Genomic DNA, 26,585 nt, shown 5'->3' on the forward strand with positions numbered 1-26,585 from the left:
ATGTCAAGCGTATGCTGTTATGTTTAATGACGGCTCGTGTGACAGCTTGTGTTTAGGCATTTGATGTCAGATATCACCCTTCCTCCATCCTTTCGCACAAGACCTGCATTCTTTCACAGGGGGCGTGTTGTAAAGCGATTAAAGATTTCTAAAACTCAATGTTGGTAAAACAATCCCCCATTACGGTGTCAAAAAAGTAAAATGTTTATTTTAGATTTAGACAAATCATGAACAATGCTACGATTAAAACATTTGTTTGTAACATCACAAGTTATTTAATGAAATATTCCGTATACGTGTATAGTTTAAGCAATGATCTGAGCCATAACCTTCGGAGCCGGCAATACTATAATCTTTAGACGAAAGTCTAAACTAAATAAAATTTTAAACGATTCATGAGTTCCGTGAATCTTTTCATGACCTGCTCTATAGATTCACACGTATTAAAGATCCGACGGTGCCTGACAAAGCGCCGGGTGAGTGTTCATATATGCCGTTTTAAAATAACCTTAATAAATGTAATTCTGTCCACTATGACAAAATAGGATTTTATTTTAGATTTAGGGGAGTCTTTAACCAAGTCTCTGACTAAGACATGTGTATACGTGCACAGATGGTGACAGAGAAACTTATATATGACGTTAATAAACTTTTAAATGTTTTTAAGACGTATTCACCCCATTTTGGGGTTTTATTTTTAATTAAAGGCTTCTTAAAACATGTGTTAATATGTGTATATTATACAAAGAGTCTTATAGTGTCTGCTCTGACAAAAATAAATTATTATTTTAGATTTTAGGACAAATGACTGCGTCTATCTTATAAATACAACTTGATATATACGTTTGTTTTGTCAATAGACTTCTTTAAAGTCACGCAAGAATAAAATATTTTAGTTGTAACTGGTTAAACTTAAATGTACTATTATCTATTTAACTATAAGCTATATTTTCTGAGCAGATATTTTTCTGTTTCTGATGCTGGTCTTATAACAGTGTGTGGGAGATGATGGCTGTTCACAGCAGGTGGCGGGTTGTAAACTAGGGTCTTTTTAAAACTGTAGTGGTAAAAAATGTAATAGCACATTGACAAAAATAAAGCATTTGGTTGTAACAAATTATTTAATGAAATATTCAGTATGTGTATAGCGATGAACGGTGTCAAAATCACCGGGGTCCCAACAATACTATAGTCTTTAGACTAAAGTGTATTTATTTTAATATAAATAAAATCTTAATCTTTTCGTGCACAATATTCTGAGCACGCCATTAGATTGTGTACCAGCGTTTACAATAGAGAACATACGCGGATGAGTGTTCATATACACCGTTAAGAAACTTTTTTTTAAACGATTAAAGACATTTTCAAATCATCTTATGGGGTTTGTTTTAAATTAATGACATCTTAAAACCAACAGGGAATATGTGTTTATTACACAATAAAATGTAATTCTGGCCGCTCTGACAAAATAAGGGTTTAATTTTAGATTTAGTGAATTCTTTAATCAAGGCTCTGATTAAAACACATGAATGCGCGAACCACAGTTGCCAGAGAACGTACGCTGAGGCGCTCTTATGGCGTTAAGAACCTTTTTATTGTTTAAGACATTTTGACCCCATTTCCTGGTTTTGTGTCCGCTGTGGATCCCAACCTCTATGTGTTTATTATACAACAAATGCAATTCTGTCAGCATTTCTAATTTAGAACGCCTTTGATTTAAACATGAGGGTTTTAAAATGAAACGGCCATGTGACTTTTATGACAAAAGCTATTCGATCTTAATTTTTTGTTTTAACATCCAAAAGTTTTATACACAGTCCATAATTAAACAACTAGGTGTGTATGAGTAAGATTATATCTAATGTCACACGAGCAGCACCAAATCGCGCATGTGTCTGTGTGTGTGTGTGTGCATCCAGGCTGTTTATGTGTGGGCGTGTTTATGAGCCTGTGTCTTTGCAAGGTGTGTGTGCGTGTGTGTGTGTGTGTGTGTGTGTGTGTTTGCATGGGGGTCTATGATGTCTCTGTTTGTTACTAAAGTTTTGATATTAAGTCTGTGTCCTCAATGACAATAAGTAAGGGTTTTTAGATGTAGGCTTTATTACACAGATACTGATTAAATCATGTTATGCATTATTTGCGATTTAAAGAAACTTAAAAGGTTTAAGACATTTTATCTCACATTGTGGTGTTGTTTTTTAATTAATGTAACCTTAAAACCATCTGTTATCCATTTAGGGAACAATAAAATGTTAGCAAATATTATTTATCAAAGTTGACGATGTTATAAGCCAGGATGTCACTAACGTGACAACAAACATTTATTTAAAGACAAAACATTTTAACAAAATTGCCATGGCTTACAGAGACACACTAGACTTAATAATAAAAATAAAAATATACTATCCGAACATCCTAACCTGGTATTAGGTTAGATTAGGTTTTAAGGTCAATCAGCGTCTTTAGCTTTACAACTTACAGCACAAAACCCCCAATGACAGGATTTTTATGAAGTGGAGCAGACCCTTGGTATGCCTGTGGGGTTAGGTACAACTAAGGTCAACATCTATCAGTGCATAATAAGCAAACATGAAATTATATTTTAACTATGGTTTGTTAATGATGTTGCTAGGTTCGCGTATTTTTTCTGAAACAAACTTTTCTTTTCAAACTTAGTTAGGATACACACGTTTGTCGCCTCAAACACCTGATCAAAGTTTTTCTTCGCTAGCGACAACTAATGTCTGAGATTTTGTAAATTCATCAGATGTTTCTTACTTGTGTATTTTCTTAAACAAACTTTTTCTTTTCAATCTTAGACAGTCTTCATACGTTTGTCTTTCGATAAGTTGTTCATAGTTTTTCTTCGCTAGTGTCAACTCATGTATGAGATTTGTAAATTTCATCATATGTTCTTACATGTGTATTTTCTGAAACAAATTTATGCTTTTCAAACTCAGGTAGTCATCATACTTTTGTCTCTACATACATTTGTTCAAAGTTTCTTGTAGCTAGTGTCAACTGATGTCTGAGATTTTGTAAATTCAACAGATGGTCTTACGTGTGTATTTCTTAAACAAACATGTTGCTGTTCAAACTTAGGCAGTGTTCATACGTTTGTCTTTTCATAAGTTGTTCATAGTTTTTATTTGTTAGCGTCAACTAATGACAGAGATTTTGTAAACTCATCAGATTCAAACAAAACTCATTCATTTCTGTAGTTTATGTAACACCTTGTCAAACTCTTAAAGGTAGTACTATCTGTTTAAAACAACAATGCAAAGTATTTTAGATTTACTTGATAATCTTTTACATCAAAACAAACTAGGATAGCAATATGTTTGAATCTGTAACAGGTGATACCACCAATAGCGTGTTGTACATAACAAAGTCTGTAAAATAATAAAGATTGATTAGGTTTTTATTTAGTAAACCTTTTAACACAAAGTGTAGAGTCTTTTGTATGTAACAACAAAGATGCGATGAAACAACGCAAAACAAGAGAGGATGCGTTTGTTAAAACACATATAAATTAAGATGCATACATCTACAAATGGGGCAATGTCTTTAATCTATTGGTCCCGAATTTAGAGGCTATACGGCCAAACTATTTCAAACATTGCCCCCATTTGTAGATGTATGCATCTTAATTTATATGTGTTTTAACAAACGCATCCTCTCTTGTTTTGCGTTGTTTCATCGCATCTTTGTTGTTACATACAAAAGACTCTACACTTTGTGTTAAAAGGTTTACTAAATAAAAACCTAATCAATCTTTATTATTTTACAGACTTTGTTATGTACAACACGCTATTGGTGGTATCACCTGTTACAGATTCAAACATATTGCTATCCTAGTTTGTTTTGATGTAAAAGATTATCAAGTAAATCTTAAATACTTTGCATTGTTGTTTTAAACAGATAGTACTACCTTTAAGAGTTTGACAAGGTGTTACATAAACTACAGAAATGAATGAGTTTTGTTTGAATCTGATGAGTTTACAAAATCTCTGTCATTAGTTGACGCTAACAAATAAAAACTATGAACAACTTATGAAAAGACAAACGTATGAACACTGCCTAAGTTTGAACAGCAACATGTTTGTTTAAGAAATACACACGTAAGACCATCTGTTGAATTTACAAAATCTCAGACATCAGTTGACACTAGCTACAAGAAACTTTGAACAAATGTATGTAGAGACAAAAGTATGATGACTACCTGAGTTTGAAAAGCATAAATTTGTTTCAGAAAATACACATGTAAGAACATATGATGAAATTTACAAATCTCATACATGAGTTGACACTAGCGAAGAAAAACTATGAACAACTTATCGAAAGACAAACGTATGAAGACTGTCTAAGATTGAAAAGAAAAAGTTTGTTTAAGAAAATACACAAGTAAGAAACATCTGATGAATTTACAAAATCTCAGACATTAGTTGTCGCTAGCGAAGAAAAACTTTGATCAGGTGTTTGAGGCGACAAACGTGTGTATCCTAACTAAGTTTGAAAAGAAAAGTTTGTTTCAGAAAAAATACGCGAACCTAGCAACATCATTAACAAACCATAGTTAAAATATAATTTCATGTTTGCTTATTATGCACTGATAGATGTTGACCTTAGTTGTACCTAACCCCACAGGCATACCAAGGGTCTGCTCCACTTCATAAAAATCCTGTCATTGGGGGTTTTGTGCTGTAAGTTGTAAAGCTAAAGACGCTGATTGACCTTAAAACCTAATCTAACCTAATACCAGGTTAGGATGTTCGGATAGTATATTTTTATTTTTATTATTAAGTCTAGTGTGTCTCTGTAAGCCATGGCAATTTTGTTAAAATGTTTTGTCTTTAAATAAATGTTTGTTGTCACGTTAGTGACATCCTGGCTTATAACATCGTCAACTTTGATAAATAATATTTGCTAACATTTTATTGTTCCCTAAATGGATAACAGATGGTTTTAAGGTTACATTAATTAAAAAACAACACCACAATGTGAGATAAAATGTCTTAAACCTTTTAAGTTTCTTTAAATCGCAAATAATGCATAACATGATTTAATCAGTATCTGTGTAATAAAGCCTACATCTAAAAACCCTTACTTATTGTCATTGAGGACACAGACTTAATATCAAAACTTTAGTAACAAACAGAGACATCATAGACCCCCATGCAAACACACACACACACACACACACACACACGCACACACACCTTGCAAAGACACAGGCTCATAAACACGCCCACACATAAACAGCCTGGATGCACACACACACACACAGACACATGCGCGATTTGGTGCTGCTCGTGTGACATTAGATATAATCTTACTCATACACACCTAGTTGTTTAATTATGGACTGTGTATAAAACTTTTGGATGTTAAAACAAAAAATTAAGATCGAATAGCTTTTGTCATAAAAGTCACATGGCCGTTTCATTTTAAAACCCTCATGTTTAAATCAAAGGCGTTCTAAATTAGAAATGCTGACAGAATTGCATTTGTTGTATAATAAACACATAGAGGTTGGGATCCACAGCGGACACAAAACCAGGAAATGGGGTCAAAATGTCTTAAACAATAAAAAGGTTCTTAACGCCATAAGAGCGCCTCAGCGTACGTTCTCTGGCAACTGTGGTTCGCGCATTCATGTGTTTTAATCAGAGCCTTGATTAAAGAATTCACTAAATCTAAAATTAAACCCTTATTTTGTCAGAGCGGCCAGAATTACATTTTATTGTGTAATAAACACATATTCCCTGTTGGTTTTAAGATGTCATTAATTTAAAACAAACCCCATAAGATGATTTGAAAATGTCTTTAATCGTTTAAAAAAAAGTTTCTTAACGGTGTATATGAACACTCATCCGCGTATGTTCTCTATTGTAAACGCTGGTACACAATCTAATGGCGTGCTCAGAATATTGTGCACGAAAAGATTAAGATTTTATTTATATTAAAATAAATACACTTTAGTCTAAAGACTATAGTATTGTTGGGACCCCGGTGATTTTGACACCGTTCATCGCTATACACATACTGAATATTTCATTAAATAATTTGTTACAACCAAATGCTTTATTTTTGTCAATGTGCTATTACATTTTTTACCACTACAGTTTTAAAAAGACCCTAGTTTACAACCCGCCACCTGCTGTGAACAGCCATCATCTCCCACACACTGTTATAAGACCAGCATCAGAAACAGAAAAATATCTGCTCAGAAAATATAGCTTATAGTTAAATAGATAATAGTACATTTAAGTTTAACCAGTTACAACTAAAATATTTTATTCTTGCGTGACTTTAAAGAAGTCTATTGACAAAACAAACGTATATATCAAGTTGTATTTATAAGATAGACGCAGTCATTTGTCCTAAAATCTAAAATAATAATTTATTTTTGTCAGAGCAGACACTATAAGACTCTTTGTATAATATACACATATTAACACATGTTTTAAGAAGCCTTTAATTAAAAATAAAACCCCAAAATGGGGTGAATACGTCTTAAAAACATTTAAAAGTTTATTAACGTCATATATAAGTTTCTCTGTCACCATCTGTGCACGTATACACATGTCTTAGTCAGAGACTTGGTTAAAGACTCCCCTAAATCTAAAATAAAATCCTATTTTGTCATAGTGGACAGAATTACATTTATTAAGGTTATTTTAAAACGGCATATATGAACACTCACCCGGCGCTTTGTCAGGCACCGTCGGATCTTTAATACGTGTGAATCTATAGAGCAGGTCATGAAAAGATTCACGGAACTCATGAATCGTTTAAAATTTTATTTAGTTTAGACTTTCGTCTAAAGATTATAGTATTGCCGGCTCCGAAGGTTATGGCTCAGATCATTGCTTAAACTATACACGTATACGGAATATTTCATTAAATAACTTGTGATGTTACAAACAAATGTTTTAATCGTAGCATTGTTCATGATTTGTCTAAATCTAAAATAAACATTTTACTTTTTTGACACCGTAATGGGGGATTGTTTTACCAACATTGAGTTTTAGAAATCTTTAATCGCTTTACAACACGCCCCCTGTGAAAGAATGCAGGTCTTGTGCGAAAGGATGGAGGAAGGGTGATATCTGACATCAAATGCCTAAACACAAGCTGTCACACGAGCCGTCATTAAACATAACAGCATACGCTTGACATAAAACACACACAGTCAATTGATCTAAAATCTAATATAAAAATTTATTTATGTCAGAGCAGACAATATAAGACTCATTGTATAATATACACATTTTCACACATGTTTTAAGAAGCCTTTAATTAAAAATAAACCCTAAAATGCGGTGAAAACGTCTTAAACAAGCTCTGTGGACAAATCAAACTAGGTATCCAGTATCCGAAATGTTTTAAATCCAATTTGCCACAAAATGTTTAAAATGTCCCCAGACAAATCCAAAAAGTCTCTGATTTTAATCTTTTTTAAAGATACGTCCAAAGCGTTGTGGTCTGTATCCTAACCTGTAAACAGATAAAAACAAGTTATTAGGACAAATATCTAAATAAAACAATTTTCTTATGCAAGATAAACGTACCGTGGAGATCCGCTATATATTTTGCAATAGTACACACAACGTTCGCTTTGCCTCTGATATCCAAACCTTTAAAACAGATAACACATGTTATTAGAAAATATTAAACCAAACCAGTTTGTTTAAATCTATTGTAACAGGATTAAATAAAAACACACCGGACAACACGAGCCAGTCGGCGTCTCTTTTGTTCCAAGATTTCCGTGTTACGCTGCGGGAGGTTCTAGTCTCGGTCTGACTTTTTTGTTCAGGCCACTCTTCTCCGCGATTTACCAGGAATAGTTAATACCAGTTTAGACAATTTCGCTGCAATACCAGAGATCGAATTTTTAGTTTTTAAATAAATCATACAAAATACTGGAACGAACACAGCGAAACACATACATACCAATAGACTTGAGTATAACAGCTCTGCTCCATCCAAACTGATTCCGGGAGATCTCTTGTCGCTCCCCAATAAAGGTTCGGTCATAAACTTTCAAAGATTACATCACACGACCCCCACACAAACACACACTGACATAATATCAGCATCAGAAAACTTTGTGTCTGAACAGAAAATAGACTAGTTCGATAGAAAATATCGGCTTTAAGTTTAACCAGTTACAACTAAAATATTTTATTCTTGCGTGACTTTAAAGAAGTCTCTTTACAAAACAAACGTATTATCAAGTTGTATTTATAAGACGCACGCAGTCAATTCCCCTAAACCTAAAAAATACTTTATTTTTGTCAGAGCAGACAATATAAGACTCTTTGTATAATACACACATATTCACACGTTTTAAGAAGCCTTTAATTAAAAATAAAACCCCAAAATGGGGATGAATACGTCTTAAAAACATTTAAAAGATTATTAACGTCATATATAAGTTTCTCTGTCACCATCTGTGCACGTATACACATGTCTTAATCAGAGACTTGGTTAAAGATTCCACTAAATCTAAAATAAAATCCTATTTTGCCATAGTGGACAGAATTACATTTATTAACATTATTTTAAAATGGCAGATATGAACACTCACCCGGCGCTTTGTCAGGCACCGCCGGATCTTTAATACGCGTGAAACTATAGTGCAGGTTATGAAAAGATTCACGGAATTCCTGAACCGTTTAAAAATTTTATTTAGTTTAGACTATCGTCTAAAGAATGTAGTATTGACGGCTCCGAAGGTAATGGCTCAGGTCATTGCTTAAACTATACCCGTATACAGAATATTTAATTAAATAACTTGTGATGTTACAATCAAAAGTTTTAATCAGAGACATGGTTAAAGATTCCCCTAAATCTAAAATAAATTCCTATTTTGCCATAGTGGACAGAATTACATTTATTAACTTTATTTTAAATGACAGATATGAACAATCACCCGACGCTTTGTCAGACACCGCCGGATCTTTAATACGCGTGAAACTGTAGACCATGTCATGAAAAGATTCCCGGACTTCGTGAACCGTTTAAAATTTTATTTAGTTCAGACTTTGTGTCTGATCAGAAACTATAGCTCGATAGAAAACATCGGCTTTAAGCGTAGCCTGGTACATCTAATATATATATATATATATATGATTAGTGATTGCCTTTAAATAAACTTATGCTGTTGCAAAACTTTAGATTCAACAACACACCCGCGGTGTAAAAGTCAGTATTGAGAAGCGCACGGGGCGAGCAAAGGTGGGAGGATGGTTGAGATCTGACATCAAATGTCAATAAACAGTAAATGTCGAAACACGGGCCGTCATTAAACATGACACCATACGCTTAACATAAAACACACTCAGGAAAAACAATCACTCTAAATGACCGGCAATAAAACCATTAAATACTTTCTGTCTAAAGTTGACAACTTGTCCAGATTTTGATTGATGGTCCCGCCCCCCTGTCAAAGGGGTCATAAAAACGACCTGTCAGACAGCAACTGTCACCGGGTGGGGGAGGGGGTCATAAAAGTTTGACGAATGGTGTCCCTATACAACTACTCACGTCCTCCGCTAGCAACACACAAATAGCTAAAAGCGCAATGCCTAAAAGAGCATTATATATTAATGACGATGAGTTTATTGTTTTTATTAATTTATATTCACAAAACTTATCAACAAAACATCGATTCAAATTAAGAGACAAATTATCTGAAACGAAATTCATTTTAAAGTAGCAAACAAAACTTACATTAAACTGGAAAATAATTTCTGACCCATTACAATTCTCCCTTCATATTGGCCTTTGCAACGCCTATATGGCATTTAAAATTACAGTCTAGCTTTCGTAAGCTAACTAAATTTAAACAAAACATAAACACTTATACTGTTCTAGCTCCCCCCTACAACATATTAATATGATTAATAGGTTAATTTTTATTTTATAACTAAACAGAAAGGTCTTTATGATTTAAAAAGAAAGCATTCAAGTGAACAGTACTTAACAGTATAGCGAACTTGAAGCAAAAATAAATCAGCAAATTCAAACTTCAATCAAACATAGTAAGAGGTGAAGTATTGCTTTAGCCTTTACCAGAAATGCTTATTGCATAAATTTTTAAAAGTGTGCGAGGTCCGTGCACGTCCTCCGCTAGCAACACAGAATAGCTAAAAGCCAAGCGCCTAAACGAGCATTATATTAATGACGTAAAGTTTATTGTTTTTATTAATTTATATTCACAAAACTTATCAACAAAACATCGATTAAAATTAAGAGACAAATTATCTGAAACGAAATTCATTTAAAGTAGCAAACAAAACTTAAATTAAACTCAAAAATAATGTCTGACCCATTACAATTCTCCCTTCATATTGGCCTTTACAACGCCTATATGGCGTTTAAAATGACAGTCTATCTTTCGTAAGCTAACTAAATTTAAAGAAAACATAAACACATTAAACCCAACAATACTCAAACATTAATATAAAACAGACATTATCTATAAGGATACATGTTAAAACAATCCGATATAGCGTAATAGCTGGTTGGTAGATGTTTACTATTTTTGGCAAAACCTCCGTTGCAAACCAACATTTACATGAATAAAATAATTTTTACTTTGAAAATGATGCGCTGTCACGTTAACAGCTGTTCGTTTACATAAGACTCCGTCTACGTTCATTTACACTCAGAGCAACGTCTGAGTTCTCAAACTAAAACAGGGTCTTCAGCGTTTGCGAACGAATCCGTTTATGAGGGTCAAAAACGGTGATGTAGTGTAGATGAAAGGCGTAAACGTAGCAACAGTAAGGCGTTTTAAAGGATAAACGCATTAATGTAAACATAGCAAACACACTTACAGAGAGAGATAGAGAAAAAGAAGATTGTGTGTTTGGAAGAGAGAGAGAGAGAGAGAGACAGAGAGACAGAGAGAGAGAAAGAGAGAGAGATTCACTGCCTTCAATTACTGTCCTTTCCCTATCCCTATATTAAAAAACATGGCGAAAAGCTGAGGCAAGAATTCCACTTTACAAGTTTTTAATATGGTTATTTGCTAAATGTCAACAATTTCATAACATTAAAGATAATAAGATAACATTTTACAGAAAAATTACAATTTAAAAGTCCATAGCTCTGCTTAGCTAGCCGTTTCTATGGTGATGCTTTTTAAAACTCTATGGTGTGTGACTCTCTCTGTGCGATTGTACTTTTATCATTGCTTAAAGGGGAATTCCGCCCTAAAACGGAATTTAGGGTGTTTTTTCGTTGTTAACGAGTCAAACTTTCATTTAAAAGCATATTTATGACTAAAGAGCAACATTTAAGATATTTAAGATTTTCGTTTTCTGGTAAACTGGCCTTTGAATGGGAGTGAATAGGGCATGTCGATTGAGCGCACAAAATCTCTATTTTTACAACACTAAGGAGGCTCGACACAACGTGATACTTTACTCGAAGTATCACGTGGGTCTCTACACATGAACGCGAGCATTGAGAACATTGTTTGTGTACACAGATTTTAGTAAAAGCGAAAAGTTTGGAACAACTTACCGTGCTGTTAAACTGCGTCCCGCCGCCATCTTGCCAGTCATGAGAAATCGATCTCAGAATGCGACATAAGGAGGAAGGAGAGTAAAGATGGATAGCTCCTAAAGCATAGTTCCATATAAATGCACGGATAATTTGTTGTTTTGTCTCAAGTGAAAAACAATATTGACCCTGTAGTTGAAAAGTAGCGTCCTATGGAGTCCATTCAATCGCATTCTGAAATCGATTGCTCATGACTGGCAATATGGCGGCGGGACGCAGTTTAACAGCACGGTAAGTTGTTCCAAACTTTTCGCTTTTACTAAAATCTGTGTACACAAACAATGTTCTCAATGCTCGCGTTCATGTGTAGAGACCCACGTGATACTTCGAGTAAAGTATCACGTTGTGTCGAGCCTCCTTAGTGTTGTAAAAATAGAGATTTTGTGCGCTCAATCGACATGCCCTATTCACTCCCATTCAAAGGCCAGTTTACCAGAAAACGAAAATCTTAAGTATCTTAAATGTTGCTCTTTAGTCATAAATATGCTTTTAAATGAAAGTTTGACTCGTTAACAACGAAAAAACACCCTAAATTCCGTTTTAGGGCGGAATTCCCCTTTAAATGCAAAAACAAGACTTTTATGTGCGAGACAAATGAAGCTAGTGGGCTACAGACTTTTACTTTCTACTGGCATAACTTACATAACCCATTTCTCAACTTCTGCAGAAGCCATAAGATCAACAAGTATTTTTTACTAGTTAAATGAGTAGTACACCCAAAAATGTAAATTTTATTATATTTACTTAGCCTCATCTCGCTCAAACCCCCTTAGCTTTATTTGTACTTCAAGACTAAAAAAAGAAAATTTTAAAAAGTGTTGTTTTCTTTTTTTCTGGTTACATTATTGTATGAATTATGTCCAGCTCTTCTCAAGCTTCATAATTATGCAATAGTGTTAAATAAAATAACTTCACATGATGTGCCGTATATTCCAAGTGTAATGAAGTCACAAATGGATATGGTGACAAAGTAAATATGATCCATAATCTTGACCTTTGTTTGTTTCCTTTGTGTGAGACAGGGATGTGCATATATGTCATTTTTTTCATTTCGATAAATCTAAAGGTCTGAAAAACGCATCATGGTGAAAATAAAATATTTTTTATAAAAAATTCAAATAAGACTTAATTTTGAAGAAACTATGACAGAAAAATGAACACATACTAGAATATTAATGAATTAACAACAGAAATCTCTAACAGGAACAGCTGTGTGATGAATGGAAACTAAAGGGTTAATAAACACAAACTAAAGCGCTTTCTATATGATGCACTCTACATAATATTAAGCCTTGATACAACATAAATGTTGAATCTAGAGCTGCAACTATCGACTATTTTTTCAACCGATTAATCTATCGATTATTTTTTCGATTAATCGAATAGTCTAATGATTTTTTTATACATATAATTCCCCAACAAATAATAAATGTAACATCTGCCATTAACGCCAACATTTTATTTAAGCATTTTCTTAATTAAACAAACACACAAACCAAAATTTTCAACATGAAAAATAAAGTGGCAGTGCCACTTTAAAAGAGGCATTATTCACCTTAAACAATAAAATAGGCATATATTAATATTTTAAACATTAGTTTATGATTAGTACATGCATTAACTCAGCATTAGTTCAGACTGAAGTAAAAATAAGTTCATTGTGATTCATGAACCCTTATATGAAATGTAATGGTTATATTATTACTGTTAATATTATTACTAATAGTAGTACTGCATTCTCGTTTAACTTTAACATTTAACTTTTCTTAAGTTCCGGGTAAAAAACAAGTTCAGTTAGTATGATCTTCTAATATTTTATAAACGGCGTTTACGCCGCTGTTACTTTAAATAAACGCATGTCAGGAATACCTTACAAGACGAGCTTCTGTAATATCTGCGCACATATTCGAAAAAAAGACGTTCATTGGGAACTCCGCACTGCCAGCTGGCTTTCAGTGCACGCGGGCACATGCCTATCAGTTCTCAATGTGACAGTAACTTATTATTTCATAACTTCTTAATATAAAAACATGTCCTGCTCTTTATTTACTGTTTCAACATACTGCCCAGAAGCGATGCAATGTCACGTCTGTCAGGCGTCTCGCAGCTCGTATTAAACGAAGATGTAAACGCAGCTGTATTAAGCACAATATGTATTGATTCTATTGTTTATAGAGTAAGTATAAAAACTTACTGTAATAGTTCAAATTCTTACGCTGACGTCTCGTCATTTTGAGGTCGGAGAGCTCCAGGTTTTCTTCTTTTAAGATGATCATACACAGGTGTTGCGCTGCTGTGGTATGCCATTTCAGTTTTACACAGTATGTGTTTTATTTGGTCTCTGCTTAAAGTATTCCCACACTTTTGATCGCGTTCTGTCTGTTTAGTATAACACTTGTATCACCCGGTCGGAGCTGAAGCCGCCTTCATTTCAAAATGTAAACAGTGCGACGCATCGACGCATTTCCGGCAAATCGACGTAATTACGTAATCGACGTAATCGACTACGTCGACGCATCGTTCCAGCCCTAGTTGAATCAACTGAAAACGCAGACGCTAAAATGCCAACTTTGGGTTACTTTGAGTAACGCTAACCAGACATCCAAATGCCGAAATAACCACAAAAAATAAATAAATACATAAACCCACACGGCCATGTTTTCGTGATCGACCACCAATGCCACGTTCAAGTACTCGAGCATCCCTAGATTACTCGTGCTTATCCAAAACTTCATCCACAATGCAGAATGCAGGTAGACAGAACAGGTCAAGAATTTAATCAAATAATGCTTTATATTTTTGTTTGTTTTTCACCAAACCCATTTGTATGCCATGGGGACATTTGGAATACACGCGTCCTTTAAAAGCTTGAGAAAAGGTGCTCCCAATCCAACCCCAAGTCCTAAAGGCTTTGACTGACAGAATGGTGAGTAAATAATCACTACATTTTTATTTGTGTGTAAACCATCCAGTGGTAATTTCATCCAGTGGCAATTTCTGACCCATGCGTGACTAATAATAAAGAAAACGCATGCGAAAATGATTTTTTTTAATTTTTTGTTTCTTAAGATAACATTTTAAAATAATTTATTATATATTTAAAATATTTCACAATATTATTTAAATTATGTGTTTACTCAAAATTAACCCTTGTATTGTGTTCGATTTTTGTGACGATTTTGATGGAGCGGGTCAAATTGACCCGCATTGGATTCAATGCAATTCCTTAAATATCACATGAAAAACAAGAAGGGATTAGGTATGAACCTAACCATTTTAGTATCAGTCGTTGTCACACATAAACACTTAAAATTAAAAAGTAAGATTTAAAAAAATGCATTTAACCACAATTTTTAACATGTTTGTTTTAACAAATGTTGCACAAAAACTGTTGCAACATTTAACATTTTAAATTTTAATTCAACATGTTTTTTTTAACATACCTATGTTAAAGACATCCTAAATGAACAATTTAATATTGCTGTGAAATGAAATTAAGTTTTTATTTTTCTAAATAGGCTCATCTTTTGTTCTTGAGGCTAATTGTACAAATTCAAGAAATCACTGTTTACATGATGTGCACACATCAAGCATGTGCTTTCTGACCTCTTGCATTTTACACAAATTATGCTTATTTTGGTGTCATGTTTTGTGGGACACAGCTGGCATCACCTGTATTCACCTCTGGATTTACTGTGGGTCTGAATTCATCTGCTTTACATAGTATTTCTTACACATTGAAAATAGAAATGATAGTTCACATTTACTTTTCTGTGTCTGAGGAAGTCTTTATCAGTACTGAAAATAGTGAGGAAAAGCTCACTTTTCCCTTTCCAGGGTAGTAAAACACCAAAATATACGCAATAAATGTATTTAATTTGTGTCTATACAGTTGCCTTGGAACAAACAAATATGGGTCAAATTGACCCGCGAACATCAAAATCGTACCAAAAATCATTATTTGTGCTAAAAAAACACTTCAAAACACATCAGTGTATCCTAACTTTGCATGCATGTTCATGGCCCTAAATGAGAAAAAGTGACAAAATTTCTGGAAGAAAACTGAAACTTAAGTAGTATTTCATATACACTGTAAACAGAAATTATAGCTCACTTTTACCATCTGTGTCTGTAAAAGTCTTTTTCAGTACTCAAAATAGTGAGGAGAAGCATTTTTACCCCCATTTCAGGATAGTAAAACACCAATATAACAACAAACACTAAAAATATATATTTAATTTACGTCTATGCAGTTGCTTTGGAGCAAAACAAAATGCGGGTCAAATTGACCCGTGAACCTCAAAATCGTTACAAAATTATTTTGGTACACTTCAAAAAATATCAGCATGTCTAAACTTTGCATGCATGTTCATGGCCATAAATGAGAAAAAGTCAGAAAATTTCAAGAATAAAATCACAGGTTAACTGGTTTATCCGACAGCTTAAAAATCAAAACGGGTCAAATTGACCCGGAAGTTCACATAAATGACAGTAATTTACAAGAATATTTGTTTTTTTTTTGTGTAGTTGACTAGTGTTTTAGGTGTCGACTAGTAGCAGTCCCATTTAGAAAACTAGTCTCACACATCCCTAGTCAGAGTTTGAACCAAGTAATTTGCCAATGTTATAATGAAACATCAGTTGTAACATGAAGCTGAAATGTTCTGTCTGCAATTCTGTCCTCAGTGAGAGATCAGGCTAGTGTGCCTAGGTCATTTATATGGACTAAAACCTTTTGTTTTAAACCTCAGTGGATCAGAAAGAGACCTTAGCACCAATACTGAGTGCCATACATAGCTCCTGAAGACCCCACCACGAGTGAGATGAACTGGAACAGGAAGACAGGGAGATCTTTTTCAGATACTCCCCCCAGAATACCTGACACAGTTTTTTTTTTCATTTACTCTGCTGAAAACAGCACATTGATTCAGCCTCCTCCAAGTGAGAGTGAAACTAGATTTCAATGTCATTTTAAACAACAAAAAATGCTTTGACAAGCAGTGGTTTGAGCGGTTGACTCCTTTGAACGTCTTAGTTCTGTACGGGGGGCACTGAGAGCTGAAGTGAAAGTATTGTTCACTTCTCGCCTGCTGGTTACTGCATTTCTCATGAGCAACAAAGAGGAACTCACTACATAAGTGAGTGAAATGACAGGATGTTTAAATAAGACAAATGTATAATGTTAACAGCAAAAAAAAAGGTCCTCTTAGGAGTAGAGGCTGACCTAAATATATGTTTAACCAATGAATAAATGAGGGCCAGTAGTAGCCTAGTGGTTGGAGGGTCAGGCTTGAAATGAAAGGTAGACGGTTTGAGTCTCATGGCAGGTTGTGACTGTGGTTACCCTTGAGTAAGGAACCTTAAGCTGGCTTTATAGTTCTGTGTAGAACCTAGACAGGAACCTTCTGTGTCGTTGTTCGGTGTGCAATTACATAGGTAATGTCCACAAGCATGTTACAACATTGAGGCAAAAGCCGAAGAAGAAGCGAATTGTATACATTTTTAGAGAACCATAAGCACGATTGAGGTTAACAGACTTTTGTTGCAACATGAGTTGTAAATATAGCTCTCTTTAATGGTCCATCATTGTTTTTACCATCGCAAGCAGAAATGCATGCAAGGAAATGCAACGCAAATCTTTTTAACCTGAGAGAGGAGTTCTAGCAGACAAATCACAGCGTTTGCATCCCGCATAGCAGTGAAATGTTGTTATATTTTGGGAGAGGTGCACGTCAGGCTACCCCATAGGCTTATCAGTTGGGTTTTCATTTCTGCATAGGCTAGGCCATACAATCGACGTAGAAGTATAAAGCCAACTTTAACACCGTTGCTCCCCGGGCGCTGCCCACTGCTCCAGGTGTGAGTGCAGGGTTACCACACCTTTGTTAACTTCAAATTTAAGGACCTTTCAAGGACTTTCCAGGTACAATACCCTCAAATTCAAGGACTAAATGTGGGGACACATTTTAAGTGAGAGCAAGGTTACATTGTGTTACCTTTTAAGATACATTGTTACAATTCCCTTTCGAGGGAACTTGCGCTGGGTCACTGCGGTGACACTTTGGGGACGACTCCAGGGGTAAGTGTGTCTAAAATGTACATGTCAAATTGTGAGGCTTAATGACAAAGACAGGGTGACGTGGGAGCCAGGAAGTATATCGTTATCTGAAATATTGCCAAAGATGGCGTTACAGGGACACAGGAAGTATGGCAAGGGAGACGCAGTATCTTGTTTTTTTCTCAGGGAACAACAGTTACATACGTAACCCGAGATGTTTTCATGTCTCAAACACAACTATGCAAAAAAGCATTTTGGTATGAATCAACATGCGCATACAGAAGATATAAGCATTTAAAGCGAACAGTTTAGCACTTGTGCTTAAAAAGTCTAGAATTTTTTTGATACTATCCTACACAGGGAATGGATTTTTTTCCAGAAAATTTCTTGCATAAAATAGATTCAAGCACTTTCAATGACCTGTATCTATGTAAGTATATTTTAAAAACTTCCCAGGGCCTTGAATCCCCTCAGATTCACAAACTTTCAAGGACCCGTGGAAAACCTGTGTGTGTTTGTTCATGACTTACAGTGCGCATGTTCACTACTCACTAGGACGGGTTATAGGCAGGGGTCTCATTTCGAGTATGGGTCACCAAAACATGTTACACTTATATTTAACAGATTCAGTTTGCAATAGAGATGAGCAGAAGAAAGGGGTTTTACGAAGAAATTATTGATTGAACCTAAAAAGTTACCCGCCAAATTGGCTAGTGATTTAAAAAAGTTACTTGCCACAGCTGATATTTCCCGCATTTGGCGAGTGTTCATTTATTTCATCCACCAGCGACCCAAACGCAAATAATATAATATGATTTTTTTATTACCTGAACCGTGTATTATCCGCAGAGCCTGGAGATATACACACAATCTGCGCATCACTAGTTTGCATGTATATCTGTATTAATTTATTTTTTATCAGAATTAATATTAAAAAACACCTGCTTAAATCATTTTGTTACAATTTTCCATAAAGTTTTCCATCATTAGGTGCGTTTACATGGACAATTGTAATAAATTTTATAAATGAATATAAAGTAGGGCTGAAACGATTCATTGAGTTACCCTATTAACTCGATTAAAAAAAATCCTCGAGGCAAAAATTCTGCCTCGAAGCTTCGTTAAATTCCTATGACGCGCACTACACGCGCCGAGTTCTGATTCACACGGACCGTTGTTCAATGTTCAGGAAGCACATAATAGCGCGTGATACATTTTGAATTTAGTTGGCGCGATGGCGGAGAGTAAATATGTCCATAAAGGGAAGAGAGAGAATGTCTAAAGTTTGGGATAATTACATTCTATTCAGCATCTGAACCGAAAACACCCACTACTGTTTCACTAAGCGTCAATGAAACAAGGTTACGTAGCTTTCGCTGATTTTAATCCTATACTGTATTTGTAGCGATGTCGTTATGTGGTTTGACTAGATATGATGTTTAGCTTTGATGTTTTTAAGTAGTCAATGTATTCACGTTCAATTGCAAGAGAGTATAGCTTAAAAAAGAACCCCTTCACACACATACACGCATGCACCCTTGTCTCTCTCTCACGCGAGTCAGACCAATCGCGCAATGCATCACAGTTGCTTAAACTTTTTTTTAAACTGGGGTGTCACTCTTCCTCATGCACAGCACGCGTGCACACATACACAAACACAGGTGCACGTGTGCGCACACACACACAGGTTGTTACCATAGCAAATAGGCTCACCCCAGAAATTATATATAATTTGTAAGTAGCCTAATGGTAAATGCTGCAGGTGTAGAAATGTACATAAACCAGATATATACTTTGATGTCAGGGCTAGATTACAGCATGAAACCTATTGTGCATATTAATAAATTAAAGTGTTTAATTGTTGGCACTGGCACTTATAAACACTAAATGGGTAAAAATTGAAATAAATAGGCTTATTTTTTGGAGTCAAATGTCTATACCTCTGTTTTTTTTTTTAGAAATAAAAGCCAAATGCTTGAACATTTTACAGGCACATAATTTTACCCAAGTGTACCTTAAAATAAAAGAGTTTAATATACCGGTTTGTGGCTATTAATTTCTTTTTATTAATTACCCACTTGTAAACGTCTGTTCACTGTTCTTTTTTAGAAATATAGTATTTGTATTAAATCTAAATTCATTGAGTTAAATCGAGAATCGAGTATAAAAACCGACCAGAGAATCAGAATCGTAAATCGAACCGAGAATCGAAACTGAATCGATCTTATAGCTTGTGAATCGAAATCAAATAGATCTGGAACATCTAAATCGATACCCACCCCTACGCATGATGCAAAGAACGTGAGCTTGTGTTGTTAAAGGAAGTCACATGAAGTGAATCCAATCCTCTGTAAAGTGATACAAGACAGCTTAGTCCGGTCAGTCCTTCTGCTTGATAAATCTGCTTGTGTGATTGTCGTTTATAAATTATGACCTTGTATGTGTATCTTGAAACAACGCAAAACTATATTAGTGAAATGTGCGCATGTCAAATGATCAAATCTGCTTTGAAGCTGATGCCAAATAAACACGCACATCAATCCGATCACATTATTACGTGTTCATGTAAACACTATAATATTATGTATCAATCAGAATGATTTCATTTCGATGGAGGCAAAAGGTGTCCATGTAAACGTAGCTAGAGTATTGTTTCTTTCTGTATTTGTATGTCTGTAAGATCTGTAAGTCAGTCGACCTCAACTCAATGACAACTCAAAATGCAGAAGACACAAATTTAGAGACCATACAGTAGATGGAATATGGGCTGCCTTTTTGCAAAACCGTCCAGAAACATCATTTAAAATCAAGTCTTGTTTCTGAAGGATGACACTAAATGTCTCTTGAATTTAAAGCGCAGTGCTATAAAACTTTTTCTCATATTTAAGAGAGACAATAAAGAAAGTGAGAGTGTTTATTGTGGACTGAGACCACATCCACACGAAGCCAGAGCTTTCTCTATCCAATCACTTTTTCCTCATTCTAATAAAAAGTCGGTAAACATGGCGTTGTCTAACGAAATATCTGCGTGCAGACGAAACACTGAAACTGACTCAAATCGATACATGCCAGACCAGTATGTGGCGCTGTAATTCTGTCACAGAGGTACACTAAAACGTAAAAGAAGAATTGAAGCATGTGCATAAACCTTGTTGTTGTCTATAGTCATTGCTAACCGTAGTGGCAAAGGACCAGAAGATTTTGCTTTAGTAAAGCTTATAGGCTCACTACATTCTGCAGCACAAACAGAAGCATATAGTCTGCCATAGCTGTTGTTGTTACATGACGTAGCAGTGCCTGAATAAAACATCTTCGTATTATAAAATACATTGTTGTGATTTTTAGATTTTTCCACTCTGGGATCCGGTTTCATGCTCCATCTGGACGAAGCGCCAATACGGTACAAAAGTCTTACATACGCATCTCCATGTGGACGGGCTCTTAGGCAGATGGCAAAAACTGAAGACCATAAAAGGGCAAACATTTTCCCCAGTTTTCACTTTTTGTCTGACTGCCAAACTTCCACTGCCACATTTCTCAAACACAAACATGGTAACAAAACAGAGTTAAGGAGGTGAGTGGCCTAAATCCCCCTCAAATGCTCTTTTGTTTCTCTGGTTGGAACTTCCCACACAAAGAGTTAACGCACTAAGCTCAAAATGACCAAGAACTGCTCATCTCTGTAACACATCAGACTCTCCTTTCCACAGCCCACACACCCATCTCATTTACAGCTGCATCATTTCCTCCCACACACACACACACATACACACATTCACACTCAGGTAAAACTTTTCTCAGCCGTTTTTACCCTCTTTTAAGGACTGTTTATGATGGCAAACAATCTTTTTGATTTAAAAATGTACCTAAATTGGTGGTACCACAAGTGTCCCTTATCATCCTGTAATCAACTTATTTTATTATGCTAGTTTTATGATCATGCAATAGGATGTAATGCAAGTACAATCCAGCAGTACTATTCCCTAGCTTGCAGTAAACTTTTTTTTCCCATCTAATTACAAGTTTGTCCTGTCAACTTTTAGACTCGGTGTCTTCTCCTACTATCATAAAGTATTGGGCATATTGTTATGCCCAAGATTTCTAACATTTTCAGGTAAATGCAAATGTGGGATGTTTTATTAAAAACAAACCTAGGTTTCTGATTAAGTCTGTTTATCTGTATGGGTCAAACAGCCGATTACCTAATGTTTTTGCACATAGCTTCCACTATGCAAGATCTCCAGATGGCCTAAGCAGCATTATGAAGACACTGATCTAAGAGTTGCACTGCCCTCGGAATCGTGTGTGTGCGTAAAGTGTATGTGATAAACAGAGAGACTCAAAGTGAGCAAGAGAGATCAGGAGTGAGAGACTCCTTATGTGAGGGTGTATGTGTTTTGTGCACAAAACAAAAAGCATCTACCCCTCCTTTTTTTGCCTGTTCATCCAATTGGAGCTTGCATAATTTCTTTAGAGGACAACCACAGATGTCCCCCTTTGAGATGAAAATGAGCATCAGCCATCTTTCACCCAGCATGGGCTCAGCATTCTTTTTTAAATATAGATATTTTATGTACAGTCACATGCATTCATCTGCTAAACACTTTTGATAAAACTTTTGATGGAGTTTTCATACTTGCCTGTAGTAATTGCAAGCTTTTTTCTCCACATTAAGGGTAAAATTGTGAATCTGGCAAAAATGAAATCGCTCGCTACTTCTCCCTGCACATGAACTCAGGTTGAGTATCAAGCTTTTTGAAAGCACAGTTATAAAAAAAATATACCAAAAACCCACTGAAGCTCCTTGTGTGCAGCCTTGTTCGACATTAACATAATTTCTATTGAAACAAGAATTTATGGTGGGGAATACAAAGTGTCTCCTCCCTCTTTTTTAAAAAAGTCAGTAGTGTTTAGTTTACCCCAAAGCCTGAAATCTGATTTGAAGCTAAAGTGCAAAATGATGTCATAAAAGCTGGAAGTGAGAGATTGGTGGAAGCAAGAAACTGTTGGGTTTGAATGCTTCTATCTTTTCAATACGAATTTCGAATCCTAACCCTAAACCCGCCTTTAACATAAGAGTCTTATAAAAATGCTCATTTACAAAAAAACATGACATATGCACTTGGGTTTTGCATCTGAACTCTTCATGTTTTTATAATCATGACATGACACGTGTCATGAACATGAAGGACATCTTATGCACGTTTATGACAGCTGTCATTAGGTGTGTCATTTTTATTGCAAAGATGACATTGTTTGAGATGGCTTTATTATGACAACTTGATATTAACCAATACATTATAACTTGTCATGACAACTTCACATTACTAAGACAACATAACTGACCACTTTTTACCTGTGATACAAATTGAATTTGTCATTAAAATGTCATTAATTATTAATACTCTGTCAAATAGATTTATAACAGCAAAAGGAATATTTTTCTTGACCTCAACTGGAGTGGGACAAATGTAATTTGACATTAAAATGTCATCAAGTGTTAATACTATGTCAAATAGTTTTATAACAGCTTCATCATCTTCTCTAGTTTTCTCCAGGTGTTAGAGAAATTAAATAATCATCCAATAATAAATAATAATAATATTAATAATAATGAAAATTTATAAAAGTATATTTTGATTTAAAATCAAATGAACACAGTACAATAATGGGTTAAGCCATCCAGAGTTAGGTCCATATCAGTACAAAGTTAATTACATTAAATTAATTAAATATTTTGTTAGTTTTCTTCAGAACCCTGTGTGAGAAAGAACAAGTTCTGTTAGTTTTTTTATGTACTCTGCACATACATAAAGTTTAGTATAAACTTTTGATGTGTCCGTTTTATTTTGTCAAAGTATTTAAAATAATTTGAGTTGTCAGTGTCTGCTTCGTGATGTAGTTTTCTGTTTGAGAACATGGTGGGCGTGAGAGCGACGTAGACTATTAATAACACAGACAGTTTTTAATTAGTATTTAAACATTCTTTATGATAAAAAATCTTTTAAAAATATTTAAATTACAGGGTTTTGGCGGTTATAAGTTTTAGTGATGGTGTTCAACTATAATAATTATAATTATTATATAACCATCATACCCTTAATGACAGTTGACATAAACATGCATTAAATCTTCTTCATGTTCATGACACGTCTCATGTCGTGATTATGATGGTGTCGTGTCAGTCTTATGCACACCCCTTCAAGTAAAGTGTTACCATATTTTTTACCAACCATGGATAAAGATTTACTAAAAAATAGAAACATTGGGACTTCAACTTCTGCTTTCAATGAATCATCAGTTGATCTCATCCACTCTTTGTGTGAGTGTCTAAAGGTGCAGAAATATACTATAACTATATTATCAGTAGTGTATAAAGACTTCACAATATGAACTGTATTGTTTTTATGACCTAAGAATGAGCCATTTTTATCTTCATACACTGTGGGTGTCCTTACATGGAAGTCGCTGTCATGTTTCTACACAGTAGTCCTAAAATGTACAAACTGTTCTACATAGCACGTTTTGTCCTTACGATGTCTCAGATGACAACATGTTTGTCCTGTGGCAGCTACTAGAGCATCTCATTGCGTTTCGGAATTGAGGTTGGTTGCAAAATTAGGTCACAGACTGATTCACGTGTTGTTTTGACATGTATCAAAATCAACTGCTACACAGAAAGCAGGGGTCTGATTTCTTATAAAGTTTTGATGTGAACAAGGGTCCACTATATTGTGAACACATTTGGCTAGTTCCTTCTCTGGTTCACTTTAAGTGAACTGGGTTTGGTTCTTTTAAAATGAACTATATGTGAAAACATCTTTAACGTCTGATGAAGAGAAACATTAACGTTATCTGCACAAATTTTAAAATGTAGGCTAAGAATAATAATTCAAAATGGATAATAATTGAAAGTGAGAAGTGTTTATCAAACTATGAATATGTGGAAATGAACATGTGCTTATGTGAGCTTATGTGCAGTTGGAGAGAGCTGTTTTGCTTTGTCTGAGTGGTCTTAAAGGATGTGGTTTGATGCAAATACTCCCACTTGTAGCAAAGCATCAATTTGAGGAAGTAAATGAATATGAATGAAGGTACTAAATTAGGGTACTTAAATTCTCTATTCTGGGCAAATACACTATATGTCAATAACAATGACTAGAACTCACAGGACGAGAAATCTTTAACTAGACCCTGACAAGATATGCATGATACAAGTCTCGCGTTCAATGTCTGAATATAAAACACATATTCAGCAATTTTCTCTCAGCCTTAGTGAGCCCAGACAAGGAGAATAACTTTTGAAGGTCAGCGGGAAATGACACGGCTTTTCGTACATAAGCGATATTGAGCTCCTATTTCACAGAGGTCCATCTAAAAAGGGGATGAGAGAAATGGCTGTGTGCCACGATTCTATTCTGGCATTAAATGGATCACTGCAAACAAACATTATGCTGGCCATTATTTTAGCCTGCATCTGTTTTGTTCCTTCTCTGTGGTGATAAAAGGGGTGTGCAATTTCCTATGTACAAAAAAGGTACATTTATATTGCAGAGAATGTGCTAAAAATGTGCTAAAAACGACAATGTGGTTAAAACGATCCCAGTTTATGCGGATCCGCAAACACAACTAAATAAAAATTTTTAGCTACATCTATGTGATAAATTGTACATATGTCAAGCCAATGATTATATGAAGAGTTTCGTTGCAAAACGAGATGACTCCGTTTTTTCAGAAATCTTGTTTTTTGGTTGTGCATTCCAATTAATATGAATTCAACTGCAGTTGGTTTGTTTTGATTTAAACCTTCACAACTTAAAAAATACAGCTAAGTAGCACCATAAAACAAGATAATAACATGATAACATAATATTAAACATGTTTTGACAAAAATGTTAAAAGCGGATTCATCTCGTTTTGCAGCAAAACTCTTCATATATAAATACAATATAATTATCGGATGGTATCTTAGTATACTAGTGATTTAAATGAAGTTTATTCAACTTAGTTCAGAAAGGGCGCGGTCATGCAATTCAACCAATCAGCGTGAAGAGGTCTCTATAGCCATCCCTCACCTCGGTCCCATCACAGTTTTTTCAGCATCACCTGGTAAGGTATTTTGACAAGCACTTAACACACGTTTTTGGATGTGACATGTGAATAGCCACGGGACGCTGTAATGTTTTCGAAATATCGGAAATAAGTTTAGAAACCATATCACCATTATTGAACAAAAATATACCTTGAAATATTTTGATTCCGAATTATTGTCCAGCCCTAGCCCAATGGAAAAACATTGTGCTCATTCAATACACATTAGGTCAGTAGGCGGTCTTAAGTGGCTCTTTAAACACATTTGACCATATGCATGTCTACAACACAAAAGCAATCCGGTCGAATGTGTTTTTGACTACCTACTACTAAAGCAGCCACTGATTCAAAAACAGTAAAAACTCTGTGTATGTTTTGATAATCTCTCTGAATCTGATATCTATCAAAAGTCCTTAAAAAATACAATTATCTCAGCCTTCTGCTCAAAATGTGGTATTTTTGAAGAAACCTACCCATATTTGAGGGGTAATAAAAAGAAAATAAATGAATATATGATGAAACAGTTTTTTTGTTTAAAAGCAGATGGTCTGTTCTATCATTTGATATGTTGTAGGATTATATATTTAAAGAAGAATTGTCCTGGTAATAGTCCTGAATATATTTTTCAACATTGCTTCCAGGTTTCCATCATCCACATGACTGGAGAAGGATCAGTGGGATGGTTTGCATCAGGACCACAATTACATAACATCCTTCCCTCAGCACAGCATATGACTGAGGAGGATTCCACATGGTCACGTTTACAACTATTACCAGAGAGCTTTCCAGGGCAAACATATTATAAACGGAGTACGGACAGACTCTTGTTTTAGCTCCACATGGACTGCAATATCTT

General features: G+C 34.9%; 1 protein-coding gene and 1 long non-coding RNA gene across 11 annotated transcripts in view; both read right to left on the reverse strand.

Annotated features, from left to right (window-relative positions):
* Nucleotides 1–26,585, reverse strand: part of inpp4ab (inositol polyphosphate-4-phosphatase type I Ab) — a 74,943-nt gene that overhangs the window by 42,260 nt on the left and 6,098 nt on the right. The window lies entirely within an intron of this gene.
* LOC135718034 (uncharacterized) lies at nt 7,206–8,247 on the reverse strand. Its single transcript, XR_010520533.2, has 3 exons — nt 7,730–8,247; nt 7,575–7,640; nt 7,206–7,500 (listed from the first exon to the last, which is right to left on the reverse strand). It is a non-coding gene; the product is annotated as an uncharacterized lncRNA (long non-coding RNA).

The sequence above is a fragment of the Paramisgurnus dabryanus genome, chromosome 7, assembly GCF_030506205.2.
Source record: "Paramisgurnus dabryanus chromosome 7, PD_genome_1.1, whole genome shotgun sequence".
Classification (NCBI taxonomy): domain Eukaryota; kingdom Metazoa; phylum Chordata; class Actinopteri; order Cypriniformes; family Cobitidae; genus Paramisgurnus; species Paramisgurnus dabryanus.